The sequence below is a fragment of the Rhinopithecus bieti genome, unplaced genomic scaffold (genome assembly GCF_001698545.2).
Source record: "Rhinopithecus bieti isolate Rb0 unplaced genomic scaffold, ASM169854v2 scaffold_13604, whole genome shotgun sequence".
Lineage (NCBI taxonomy): Eukaryota > Metazoa > Chordata > Mammalia > Primates > Cercopithecidae > Rhinopithecus > Rhinopithecus bieti.
Genome location: NW_016807460.1, coordinates 1 through 14,558, shown reverse-complemented (window position 1 = coordinate 14,558; position 14,558 = coordinate 1). Strand labels below are relative to the sequence as shown.

The following is a 14,558-nucleotide window of genomic DNA, read 5'->3' as shown; positions in this document are numbered from 1 at the left end:
CCTCAGCTGGAGGTCTGTTAGAGTTTGCTTGAAGTCCACTCCAGACCCTCTTTGCCTGGGTATCAGCAGCAGAAGCTGCAGAAGACTGAATATTGCTGAACAGCCAATGTTGCTGTCTGATAGTTCCTCTGGAAGCTTCATCTCAGACGTGTACCCGGCCCTGTGAGCTGTGGGGTGTCAGTCTGCCCCTAGTGGGGATGTCTCCCAGTTAGGCTACTCAGGGTCCAGGGACCCACTTGAGCAGGCAGTCTGTCTGTTCTCAGATCCAAAAATCTGTGCTGGGAGAACGACTACTCTCTTCAAAGCTGTCAGACAGGGACATTTACATAGGCAGAGGTTTCTGCTTCCTTTTGTTTGGCTATGCCCTGTCCCCAGAAGTGCAGTCTACGGAGGCAGGCAGGCCTCCTTGAGCTGCAGTGGGCTCTACCCAGTTCAAGCTTCCTGGCCACTTTGTTTAGCTACTTAAACCTCAGCAATGGCAGGTGCCCCTCCCCTAGCCTTGCTGCTGCCTTGCAGTTAGATCTCAGACTGCTGTGCTAGCAATGAGGGAGGCTCCATGGGTCAGCGATCCTCCAAGCATGGCCCGGGATATCATCTCCTGTTGTGTCATTTGCTAAGACCCTTGGTAAAGCGTCGTAAAGAGTTACCTGATTTTCCAGGTGCTGTTTGTCATGGTTTCCCTTGGCTAGGAAAGACAATTCCCTTCCCCCTTGCACTTCCCGGGTGAGGAGATGCCATACCCTGCTTCCGCTCTCACTTGTTGGGCTGCACCCACTGTCCTGCACCCACTGTCCAAGCTTATATAGCTTCAGCAACAGAGCTGTTCTTGTTCTTAATGATTTCAGGGGAGAAAATTGCATTTTAAAAAGTAAAAGAATTCAGGGTCCAGTCCAGTCTACCAGTGGATTATAAATACTCAAAGATAATGAACAGCAGTTCAATCTGGTAACAGGTGTACTACAGTTTTTNATAACCAATGTTTTCAAATGTGTCTTCTTATAAAGAGAGTAGATTCTTACTGAACTTGTGCAAATAACTTTATTACTGTAAGCATATAAATACTCATGAATAGTTTCCCAATTCTGGGGCACTCAGATTCGGAACAAAAGCAAATGTTTCCATTTTTGTTTACAAAAGTATACTTTACCAAATTGCTGTAAAGTATAAAAAGCTTAAAAGAGAAAGTTCACAAATCTGGAGATTAAAACATTCAAAGAATCAGCACATTCTCAAATAAAAAAATTATGAAAGCATTATCATTTTGATTGTTTAGTTCAATAAAGCTGAGTTTCTTGTCTTCTTCTTTGTCTTGAATTTCATGAAGGTATCAGCATGTTCATTAAAATTTTGAAAGGTCTTAGAGAGTCCAGTGGTATGATCTTGAAGTTATCAAAATTTGTATTCAAGAGTCGTTGTCAGAGTCTTTTCCATATATCTCCTCAAAGAAAAAGCAATTTTGGACCGTAGCTGATTATAAGTACTTCAAGGAAGAATCAAAGCAACTGTCTGGGAATGACAAAGATTTAAAATGACTATGGTTAAAATCTAATGAGGTTTTTATTAGGTTGATTATGGTAAAGACACAGCTCACATAGAAATCTAGTTACTTCTGTGGCGTATGACACTATGACTGATAACATAATCGATTTCCAGAAATTTCATATAGTGTTCAGAATACTAATTTTTTTTAACTTTTTCATTTTATTTTATTTTTTGAGATGGAGTCTCGCCCTATCGCCCAGGCTGGAGTGCTGTGGCACGATCTCTGCTCACTGCAAGCTCCGCCTCCCAGGTTGATGCCATTCTCCTGCCTCAGCCTCCCGAGTACCTGTACTACAGGCGCCTGCCACCACATCTGGCTAATTCTGTTTTTGTATTTTTAGTAGAGTCGAGGTTTCTCCACGTTAGCCAGGATAGTCTGGATCTCCTGACCTCATGATCTGCCCACCTCGGTCTCCCAAAGTGCTGGGATTGCAGGCCTGAGCCACTGCACCCAGCCTAGAATACTCATATTATTAACATTCCCATAAATATTATTTAGAGAAGGTTTAGTATCACTTATCACTCATTTGAAAATGCTTTGTATATATATTTTAACATATAAAATAAGGTGGCTTTTCCATTCAGCTTCTGTTTCCCAACTGGATTACTGAGTTCTTGATGTAACCCCTTAATAATTAGGGCCAAAAAAGTATAGTCTTATGTATGTTGAAAAAGGTCTTTAGGTCATTCCTGTACTTCTAGCTGAAAATCATTGATTTAGTTTTAAGTTCTACCTATTACAACAAGAGTTCTTCATCCTTGTTACATGTTGGTAGTGTCAGGGAAGACTTAAAAATTACCAGTGCCTGGGTCCTTCTCCAGACCTTTAAAGTGGAACTCATGGGTGGGGCTTGGGCATCCACTTTTAAAAATGTTTTCCAGTGATTCCAGTGTGTAGCTATATTTCCCATCAGATTTATCTGATTTCTTGTGGCCTTCACTTTTTTCTATTTTGGTATCATGATTATTTTCAGGTCTCATTTCCTATCTTAGGCTTTATGTCCCCTGGGGTAGGGATCTTGCAATCTTCATTTCTGTATCCTTTTTGAATACATAAATTGGTCATCAGGAAAAGGTCTCAAGCACACATATGTTGTGTTCTGAGTCTCAGGTTCACAGGCTAATCCTAAAGTCTTTGTTCTGCATGAGGTCAGAGATTGCTTGTGATGAAGGGTGAGGTTAAGTCTGTAGTGCAGATGGTGGAGGGGAGTTCACACTGTTTTCAAGCTTAGCATTGGAACTAAGAATTTTATGTCTATATGGGTGAAGAGGCAGGGATGCATAGGAAGACAGTTCTAATTAGGATGGAGGAATTATACTAGGAAGTAGAGGTAAAGGAAGTGAGAAGGATTAGTAAATAGACGAAATGTGAACTTACAAAGAGGCTAGAGTACACCCCTGGAGATTCTTGATTAAGTGAATTAACTAGATTTTAGAAAGGTTATGAGGCAGTAATATGCAAGGAAGGTTTCAAAGTCTGGAAACAAGAAGTCAAGCAACACTTTGAGAAGTGGTTGGTCTTTATGGGAACGGAGAGAATTACACTATTGAGAGATGTGAAAAATAATGAAGAGGGTTTCACAATGTGAAATTGTGTTTCTTGTTTGAATCTGAGAAACAAGCAGAGACTGGAGATAATTATATCTAAAAGACAGTGGGGTACAGGGAGCATAAAGGTCAGGGAGAAAGAGAACTGCAGGAATTAGTGCTGAGAAGCAGGAGTTTGGTGGAGGAAGAAGAAGATCCAGCCCCAGATACAGGCAAATAAGTCTTTTCCCTCTCCCAAACAGGGCAGTCAGCCATGAAGGAAACAGGACAAGAGAAAAGCCCATAATACCTGCCAGTCTTCCTGAAATACAGAAATGACATCACGGTTGCTATATCGGAATAACCCAGGATACATATCCTCTTCCTAAAGGAGCTGTCATGGAAAGAAAGAAAAGAAGAAATGGAGGTGATGTTATTTTACTGGGGGAAGCCTCAGGAACAGGCATGTAACATGAGGTACTCTATAATTGTTTCTTCAAGAAATACATTATTTCTTTTGGAAAGTTGATGGGAAATGGTAATATTCTTACAGATTTTTTCTGCTCTCGCCATGTTTCTAAGTTGGTGATCAGTCCTCTGTCAATTCTCAACAGCACTCGCTATTTCAGAAAGCTTTCAGATGGGAGAAAGATTGATTGCTATTTTCTATGTCATTAGAACTTTCCATTTTTCCACCTTTTCATGGTTGCATGTTTTTCTCAGTGTCTCTGTGGTGGCAGCCATGAATGAAACCCTGCTAGGTCTTCATGGCAGGGACATGATTGACAGAAGGCCCAAGTCAGTGCATTTCAAATTCACCAAGTCCTTTGCACAGAAAGCTTCCTTCCCACAGGCTCCCAGCAAGGGTGTGAAAGCAAGCCTAGTTCTCTGAGGCTCTGTTTAACTTTAATGGGAAACTGGTTGGAAGACTCCCCATCAGCCATGCAAAAACTCTCTTAGAACTGTATTGATACCTAAAACTTCTTTCTCTTTCTTTTTCACAGAAGTCAGCTTTGCATAGTGGTCTGTGAGTTCTCCCACACTACCTTCATGCCTGCCCCACATTCCCTCACAGGTGTCTTCCCTGATAAATTATCTTATCTGTCTAATCCCACCCTGGATGCATCTCAGTTGGTAAAAACTAACATACCAGGTTTGATTCTTTGCCCTTAGCTTTTTTCCTTTCTCTTCCACAAGTAGTCAGTAACCATGTCCTAGAGTTTCATGTGTTACCTTTTTTTCTATATATATATGGAAACAGGTACTGTTGAGGGGCATGTCCTATGTGCCAGGCCCTTTGCTAAATGCTTTAGCTGTACTTCATTTAATTCACACAGTGACCCTGTCAAGTAGTAATTATTTCCATTTGCTGATGAAAAAACAGAAGCTTAGAGTAGTGTAAAAGATTTCCTGGTGTCGTATGGCTAGTAATAAGTGGATCTGAGATTTGATTCTGGGACTGCTTGACCTCAAGGCTAATGATGATGGTAGTAATATAGCAGCTGATATTGGTTCGCCTGTGTGTGGCATCTTGTTTCATTGACTGCATGAAACCTTTAAAAAAGTGGCATGAAGCAAGCTCTCTCATACTTCAGGATTTGAAAGAAGAACAAACTAAACCCAATCACAGTGAATGAAGGAAACAATACGGATTAGAGTGGATAAAAATAAAATGGAGAATGGAAAAACAATACAGGAAATTAATGAAACCAAAAGTTGATTCTTCAAGTTAAAATCAACAAAATTGACGACCATTAAATAGACTGACTAAGAAAAAAGAGAGAAGATTAAAATTACTAAAATCAGAAATGAAAATGGAGTCTGAATATGATGTGTCATATTTTAATCCTAGCACTTTGGGAGGTCACAATGAGAGGATTTCTTGAGGCCAGGTGTTTGGACCAGCATAGGTAACCTGGGGAGACCCAGTCTCTACAAAAAAGAAATAAAAACCAATTAGCTGGGCATATTGGCATGCATCTGTATTCCTAGTATCTTGGGAGGCCGAAGAAGGAGAATTGCTTGAGCCCAGGAGATTGAGGCTGCGGTAAGCCATAATCACACCACTGCATTTCAGCCTGGTCTAGCCTACAGAGTGAGAGCCTATCTTTTTCTCTTAAAGAAAGAAAAAGAAAGAAAAAGAAAAAAAGAAAGAAAGAAAGAAAGAAAAAGAAAGAAAGAGAAAGAAAAGAAAATGAAAATGAAGTGATTACTACCAATTCTAATAAAATGATTATGAAATTACTGGAAATAATTGTCTGCCAATAAATTGGATAACCTAGATGAAATAGACAAATTCCTAGAAAAACACAAAAATATGAATAGAACTATAATCAGTAATAAGATTGAATCAATAAAAACATTTGATGAAATTCAATGTTTTTTCACAGTAACAACATTCTAACTAAGAATGGAAGGAAACCACCTCAACATAAAGGCAATATGTGAGAAACCCAATGCTAACATCATACTCAATGGAGAAAGACTGAAAGCTTTCCCTGTATGAGCAGGAACAAGACAAGGATGTTGCTTTTGACACTTCTATTGAATGTAGTATTGAAAAATCTAGTCAGAAAAATTAGGCAAGAATTTTAAAAAAGACATTCAAATTGGAAGAAAGGAGTAAAATTATTTCTGTTCGCAGATAACTTGAACTTATATGTAGAAAATCCTAAAGATGGAACAAACCTAGTAGAATTAATAAATGAATTCAGTAATGTTGCACAATACAAAATCAACATTCAAACATCAGTTGTATTTCAATACACTAACCATGAACAATCTGAAGGGAAATTAAGAAAAAATTTTAATTTGTATTAATATCAAAAAGAATAAAATATTTAGGAATAAGTTTAACCAAAGAGGTGAAATGATTATACCTGAAATCCATAAAATATTGCTTAATGATGACATCAATAAATTGAAAGACATTTTGTTTTCATGAATTAGAAGACTCAATATTGTTAGGAGGACAATGTTACCCAAAGTGAGCTCCAGATTCAATACACTTCCTATCAGAATCTCAGTGACATTTTTGCAGAAAAAGAAAAATCTGTCCTAAAATTTATATTGAATCTCATGACTCTAAATAGACAAAAAACTTTGAAGAGGAAGAATGAAGCTGGAGGACTCACTCTTCCTGATTTCAGCATTTACTACAAAGCCCCAGTAACCAAGGCAGTGTGGTACTGGCATAAAGGAGGACATAGAAATTAATGAAATTGAACAGAGAGCCGAGAAAGAAATACTTGCATATATGACCAAATGATTTTCATTGAGTGTGCCAGGATCGTTCAATGGGGAAAGGACAGTATTCTCACCCAATGACATTGGGAAAGCTGGATATCCAAGGGCAAGAATGAGCAGAACCTTTACCTAACACCATATACAAAAATTAACCCACAATAGATCAACGATCTAAATGTAAGAGCAAAAACTATACAACTCCTAGAAGAAAAGACAGAAGAAAACCTTTATGGTATTGGATTTCACAATGATTCCTTGGTTGTAACAACAAAAGAATAGGCAACAAATAAAACGGATAAATTGAACTTCATAAAAATCAAAACCTTTCATATATCGAAGAACATTATCAAGAAAGTAAAAAGGCAACCCATGAAATGAGAAAAATATTTGTCAATTATATGTGTGATACATAATTAACTTCTAGAATACATGAAAAACCAGAAGTCAACAACAGCAAACATCCAAAAACCCAATTAAAAAATGAACAACAGATTAAAATAGAGTTTTCTCCAGGGAAGATATGCAAATATCCAATAAGTCCACGCAAAGTTCCTGAGCGTCACGAATACTTAGAGATATGCAAATCAAAACCACAAAGTGCCACCACCTCACACACTTTAGGATGACTTTGATAAACAACAATAATGACAGCAACATAAAACAAGTGTTTTCAAATAGATGGAAAAATTGGAGCTCTAATGCATTGCCGATGGGAATGGGAAATGTTATAGCCACTGTAAAAACTGGTGTGGCTGTTTCTCAAAAAATTAAACAATAAATTACCATTTGATCCAGCAATTCCACTTCTGGACATATTCCCTATGGAATTAAAAGAAATTTGAACAAATGTTTGCACATTGATGTTCAGAGAAGCATTACTCACAATAGCCAAATAATGGAAACTATGGAAAGTCCATTGAAAGATAAGTGGGTAGGCAAATGAGATATATCTATACATCAATATGTTATTCAACCTTAACAAGGAATAAAATTCCAATACATCGTGCAAAATGGATGAACCTTGAAGACATTATGCTAACTGAAATAAGCCAGACACAAAAGGATACTTGTTATATAATTCCATTTATAAAAGATAGAATAGCTAGTTACATAGAGACAGAAAGTAGAATGGTGGGTGCTAAGGCTTAGGTGGAGGAGTGAGAGTTACTGTTTATTGGGTACAGAGGTTTAATATGGTAAAAGGAAAAAGTTCTGGAAATGGATAGTGTGATGGTTACACAACACTAAATTACACACTTAGAAATAGTTAATGATAAGTCTTATAATATATATAAGTGTCCTGGTAGTCTTACACTCTATAAATACACACTTTCTGGCATTGCCCCTTTCCTGCCATGCAGAGCCCCAGAGGTGAATCTCCCTGTTTCTACAAGTGTGCATCACTCATTGTCCTCTGTGCTGTGTCCCACGTGCTGTGTCAACAGTCTCATACAGCCGGTGACTTCAGAGCCACGGCACAGCTCAGGAGTCTGCCTGGAGGCTCCCTCTCTTCTAATTTCCCGGCAACCTAGCCTTCACTTCAACTGGCAGTTCAATTTAGCTGAATCCAGGAGAGGCCACCAGGGCTCTTTCTCTACACATGCTGGTCCCACACCAGGTGGAGTCAGGAAGGACCAGTCACTGGAGAAGCCCAGAGCAGAGCAGGCAGCAGTCTGAGCTGTTCCTCTCTCATCCAAGGGGCTTCATTTCAACTGGTAGCTCGATTTAGCTGATTTCAGAACAGACCATCAGGGGTCTTTCTCCACACATGCTGGTCCCACCCCAGTGGGACCCACCCCAGTGGAGTCAGGCAGGGCCAGTCACTGGAGAAGCCTGGAGCAGAGGAGGCAGCAATCTGAGCTGCTCCTCTCTCATCCAAGGGGCTTCCTCCTCTCATTTGGGAGCTTGTTTCAAAGCCTCAGATGTTCTTTGTAGCACATGGAGTAAGTAAAAGAAAACAAAGACGTGGCAGAAAGGGGTGTGTTGGAGACAGTGAGAAGCAACTTGATCTTGAGGACTCTCCTTCTTGTCACTGTATGAAGCCTCTTCCACCACACAGGGCTCAGGACTGACAAAGCCCCTCCCTACCCTTCTCAGACTGGACACAAGGTCAGCCATGAGAAAACAGAGAAACAAGGAGAATAGAGTTTGTAGAGACAAATTGGGAGGGTTCAGGAGGAGAATTTAGGATTTGCTTCTGCCCATGGGACACAGGCTGGGAATAAAATGATTTCCTGACTCTTCTCTGAAAACCAGATAGACTCCACCGAAAACCCTATTGCCAATGATGCAGGGATCCACTTACCAGAGACTACGATCATCTTGAATGTGGAACATTCCCTGCCAGTGGCTGAATTACGAGCAGAGCAACCATAGATCCCGTTATGCTTTGTAGTAATTTTGGGGATAAAGAGCTTTTGTCCTGATTGCAGAAACTTCCCATTAATTGTCCAAGAATACTCTGCCGGTGGGTTAGAGTTCGCGAAGCAGGACAAGTAGAGGTTATCTCCTGAACGGTAATCGGTGAATGAAGGGGAAATGCTGGGGAAGTCTGGACCATCTGGAGTAAAGAGAATAAAGCCACAGGTGATGTCGTCCAAGGGAAGGGGATGCGTCTGGTCTCTCAAAGGGACACAGTGTCCTTCTGAGCCAAGACACACCCTCAAGGCCCAGCCAAACCCCTTCTGTCTTCACTGAGCCAAGACCTGAGGTATTCACGTGTTTCTCCCATCACAGGCTGTAGACCCCAAGTCTCCCATGACGAGAGCAGCCCCTCCCTTTGTATTCTTGCTTAAGGCTGTGCCTAGCCAAGTTTTCCCAGGGCAGGGAGTCATGGCCAGCCCTGGTGTCCAGAAATAAAAGTGTCTGTACTTGGACCTGAGAGAGACTGAGATGTCTGGCCTCTGGTCATTTGGATTTTGCTGGTGGCCTGGTCCACAGAGGAACCAAAGATAAAAGGACATCCAGGGTGACTGGGTCACTGCAGATGCTACCAACTCGATCCCATATTTCACATTCATAGGGTTCTGTGTCATTTCTTGTGACATTGGCTAGAATGAGGATCCTGTTTTACCAGGTTGCTTTAGCCTGGGACTGACCGGGAGGCTCTGACCATTTACCCTCCTCATGTAGGTGTAGCCCTGAGTCTTAGGTACACAGGTTAAGAATACATCATTCCTATTCTCCATGGGGTTGAAGTTATTGCTGGTGATGTAGGGCTTGGGCAGCTCAGCTGGGTGGATAACAGAGAGAAGATTGTCCTGTGTGACACCTTTGATTCCCCCACAGGCATCCTTCAATCAGAGTTGGCATCTCCCACCTCTCAGCCCACCTGAGTCCTTGAAAGTCAATAGCTGGTGCGTGGGTCACAAGACAGATGCATGATGATCTAAGGGCTCAAAGACTATGAGGCCACCTGCTCTGTCTTAGGGAAACACAGACTTTCTCAACTGTGAATTGATCAGCAGTGTTGGGTCATGGACAGACACGTTAGTGGGAGTCACCGGCCTTGGTACACCTCCCAGTCCCTTTCTAATCAGCTGGCTGACTGGCTCACATTGGGTTCCTTACCTGGAATGTGCAACTGCTGGGCCTCTTCCAAATTCCATCCTACTTTGCCCCCCTACATGTGATTTCTCTGCAGCTTCCATTTCCAAGGACATTCTAGAGATGAGTAATAATGGCATTTCCCTTTGTCCTGAAACCCTAAGATACTGAACAGCCTGGCCTGGGACTGTATGTTTCAGCAGAAATAAGACACAGGAGACCAGAGTCAAGCCTGGAGGTCAGTTCAGTCCTCAGGCAGTGGAGGTACAAGGTGGGGCAGTTTTTTGCAGGTGTTTCATGATGATTTACTTGAGCTGGTGACCTCCAAAAATAGAGCAGAGTGCAAGCAATGATCTAGAAAGGGTGAGGGGACAGGCAAAAGCTGGTGGTTTTGGAGCAGAAACATATTCCCTGTCCTGGGTTTTTTATTTCCTTCTCCCTCTGCAGAGAGCAGGTGGCTCTTCCTTGAGAGCCAGATAGACTTCACTGGAAAACATATGGCCAATGCTCCATGGATCCACTTACCAGGAACTATGAGCCTCTNGAAGGGGACAGGCAAAAGCTGGTGGTTTTGGAGCAGAAACATATTCCCTGTCCTGGGTTTTTTATTTCCTTCTCCTTCTGCAGACAGCAGGTGGCTCTTCCTTGATAGCCAGATAGACTTCACTGGAAAACATATGGCCAGTGCTCCATGGATTCACTTACCAGGAACTATGAGCCTCTTAATTATGAGATTTGTTCCACCAGTAGCTGAGTTATGGTTGAAACAGACATAGACCATTCTATATGTTTTAGTGATTTGAGGGATAAAGAACACTTGTGCTGATTGCTGGAACTTCCCATCAGTCAGCCAAGAATGCTCTGCCATTGGGTGAGAGTCTCTGAAACAGGAGAGCTTGGGGACTTCCCCTGGATGGTAATAGGTGTATGAAGAAGAAATGGTGGGGTTATCTAGGTCATCTGGAGCAGAGAATAAAGTCACAGGTGATGTTGTCAGAGGGAAGGGAAAATCCTGGTCTGTGGAAGGGCTACAGTGACCCTTTGAGCTAAGTCACAACACTGAAATCCCAGCCAAATCCCTGCTTTGTTCACTGATCTGGAGCTTGAGACATTCACCTCTTTCTCCCATCATAACCTGTGGACCCTGTGAGTCTCCCATGGCAAGAGCAGCCTCTTCTCTCCCGTTGTTGATCAAGCCTAAGCCTACTCTTCATCATCATGGCCAGCTTTGATGTCCAGGTTTAAAGGTCTCTGTTCTTGGACCTGAGAGGGACTGAGAGGCCTGGCCTCTGGCCATGTGTATTTGGGATGGCAGCCTGGCTCACAGAGGAACAGAAGATACTCACAGAGGAGATTCAGGGTGACTGGGTCACTGCGGCTGGAACTCACTGGGTTCTTCATTTCACATTCATAGGGTCCTGCAGTATTTTTTCTGACACCATATAGAGTGAGGGTCCTGTTGTTCTCGGACAGCTGCAACTTGCGACTGATAGGGAGGCTCTGACCATTTATCCACCACAGGTAGCTTACGTCCTGAGTGTCAGGATCACAGGATAAGATCACAGTCTCCACGGCCTCCCTGGGGTTGAAGTTGCTGCTGGAGATGGAGGGCTTGGGAATCTCCACTGTGCAGATAACAGAGAGAAGATTGCCCTGTGTGGCACCCTTGATTCCTCCAAAGGCATTTTTCAATCAGAGATGGTCTACCACCTCTCAGCCCACTCAAGTCCTAAAAAGCCCATGGCAGATGTGTGTGTTACAAGACAGATGCATAGCAATCTGAGGGCTCAGAGAATGTGAGGCTGCCTTCTGTATGTGGAAGAAGCACAGGCTTTCTCAAGTGTGAATTGAGCAGCAGCACTGGGTCACGGACAAACATGGGACCAGCAGTCACAGCCCCTGGTGCCTCTCTGAGTCCCCTCCTCTCCAACTGCCTGCCTGGCCCACCTTGCGGTCCTCACCTGGAGCATGCATTGCTGGAATCTTCTTAGTTTCAGTCTTACTTTGCCCCCAAGGTATTTTTTCTCTGCAGCTTCCCTTTCCAAGTACATCTTAGAGATGGATGATGGAACTTCCCATTGTCCTTAAACCATTTGGGTACTGGGAAACCTGGCCTGGGACTGGGTACATCAGCAGAGATAACACAGGGGAGACCAGAGTCAAGCCTGGAGGTCAGTTCAGACATCAGGCAGTGGAGCCACAAGGTGGGGCAGTTTTCCCAGCTGTCTCATAGTAAGTGACTTGAGCCAGTGACCTCTAAAGTTAGAGCAGAGTCCAAGGAATGACTACAAAGAGTGAAGGGGACAGGCAAGAGCTGATAGCTTTGGACCAAGACCATGTTCCCTGTTTTGCATCCATGATGTTGCCTTCCCCCTGTAGAGGGCAGGTGAGGACCATGTGTATCTTTCTAGAAATATATGTGGATGTTTGCAAATGCAGAAATGACTGGTGGAAAGGGCGAACATGAAGTGATGACAGAAGTCTGGCCCTCATGGACCATATGTGTTTGGTGGCTATTAGAGCAATATGTGGGAAGAAGTCTTGCAGATACTTTCTCTCATTAGACATTCTACTCTCTGATTCTATGAGTTTGACTACTCTATGTACCTCATCTCAGTGGATTCCAGAGTGAATCATAGAGTAGAATAGTAGTTTCCAGGAGCTGTGGTCGGGGGAATAAGGCATTGTTCCATGGCTGTGCTGTTTCAGTTATGCAGGATGAGGAGGTTCAAGAGATCTTCTGTACAGCTTCATGCCTATAGTTCATACAGATAAAGTGTTCCTTATGCAGAAAACTTAAAACCAAGGTTTTTGGATTCTAACTTTTTAATTTATTTTGGAATAGTTACGGTAGATGTACTGGGTTAGCATCCCAAATCTGAAAAATGTAAAATCCAAAATGCTCCAGTGAGTACTTTTTTAGCATCACATCAGTGGTCAGAAGGGTTGGATTCTGGAGCATTTCAGATTTGGGATTTCTGGATTTGGGATCCTCAATTTGTAATACTCTAATTTTCCCATAAAAAGTTGTCGGGAGTTTAGACCTCATGTTATGTTCTAACTCTAGTAACAAAACAAAAAAAAGATTTGAAGGAGACATTAAAATGTTGTCATGAGTGGAAATTTTTACTGATGGTCCAAACATCTAAGATCAATTGCTATTAGTAGTATTTCTCTTCATACCAAATTAAGGCTTAGGTGTGGGATGAATTCCAGCAGGATCACATTATGCTCAAAGAAAGATGCCAAAGGTGATTTGAAATTAGCAAGTCCTTAAGTGGAGAGAGTGCTGTTAAAAGGACAGAACTGGTCAGTGTGTCAATTACATAAAGGGAGGAATGATGCCGAATTAAAAGAAGTGATATGTGTTATGTTAGTAAATATAGTAAGAACTCCCTGTTTCTAATTTCTGTGCAGAGTTAGGAAAAAATGGGGAGGAGCTCAAAACAGGTATGTGAAATGCTTTCTTCATTTTCTCTTAACCTCAGGAAATACAACTAGAGTTTCAGTTTGTGTGAATTAGGAAGAGTCTAAGTGAGACGCCAATGGCTCATGTGTCCCCCACATGAAGAACCCCAACTTATGAAAATGGCATCATCAGGAGGAAACAATTGTATGTGGCACAGGCTGTAAAACCATCTGATAGCACCCCCTGGCCACCTCCAACAGGCCCCCGAAACCACCGGTATTCCCATTATGTGTAAGTTACAGCCTTGGAGGTTGTACCACAACTACAAAATTTAAAAATTGCTCTTGTCAATACAAAATGTTAAATATGAAGTTGGATATATTGTTCCATTTTCTTCCCCACTCTTTTGAACTTTGCTTTTCAGTTTTGGAAGTTTCTATTGACACATCTTCAAGTTAGGGATTCTTTTCTCAGCTGTGTGCATTCTACCAGTAGGCATCAAAACATTTTCATTTCTCTAACAGCAGGTTTTCTTTCTTTCTTTTTTTTTTTCTGAGAAGGAGTCTCGCTCTGTTGCCCAGTCTGGAGTGCAGTGGCAAGATCTTGGCTCACTGCAAGCTCCGCCTCCCGGGTTCATGCCATTCTCCTGCCTCAGCCTCCTCAGTAGCTAGGACTACAGGCACCCGCCACCAAGCCCGGCTAATTTGTTTGTATTTTTAGTAGAGATTGCGTTTCACTGTGTTTGGCAGGATGGTCTCGATCTCCTGACCTCGTGATCTGCCCGCCTCGGCTTCCCAAAGTGCTGGGATTACAGGTGTTAGCCACTGTGCCAGCCATTTCTGAGGGATTTTAACGAGTTGTTGACTTTTGAGTTTGTTCCACTGTTTACTTACTGTTAGAACCGACTGACAAATTTCAAGCCTGTTATATGGCTGACAGGAATCCAGAAGTCTCTAGGAAGTGACTAGAGAATGTGAGCTCCATAGTAGGTTGAGGATGGAGTCGCGAGTGAAATGGATGAAATCAGCCCATGGGCTTTGAAGACTGCAGGCTTGTCCAGCCTCTGACACCCTGGTGTGTCAGTGCAAAGATTGCAACAGTGACAGCAAACTAGCATGGCTGACTCCATCTGGCATCTAGTCTCAGGCTGGCTGTCCTCATTTATTCCTGGACATAGGCCAGGCTAACCATGGGTGGAATGTAGTTTATGGATTAACTTTGAAGCAAGAATGATAATAGTTCCTCCATAACACTAATACTGTTATTTTGCCCAGGGATTGCCTTTGTA

At 42.2% G+C, this 14,558-nt stretch overlaps 1 pseudogene across 1 annotated transcript; it reads right to left on the bottom strand.

Moving 5' to 3' along the window:
* Positions 1-4,900: 4,900 nt before the first annotated feature.
* Positions 4,901-11,534, bottom strand: LOC108535865 (pregnancy-specific beta-1-glycoprotein 6-like; annotated as a pseudogene). The gene is made up of 4 exons (XR_001887345.1): positions 11,208-11,534; positions 9,270-9,547; positions 8,621-8,875; positions 4,901-5,001 (listed from the first exon to the last, which is right to left on the bottom strand). The product of XR_001887345.1 is annotated as a pregnancy-specific beta-1-glycoprotein 6-like (transcript).
* Positions 11,535-14,558: the final 3,024 nt, after the last annotated feature.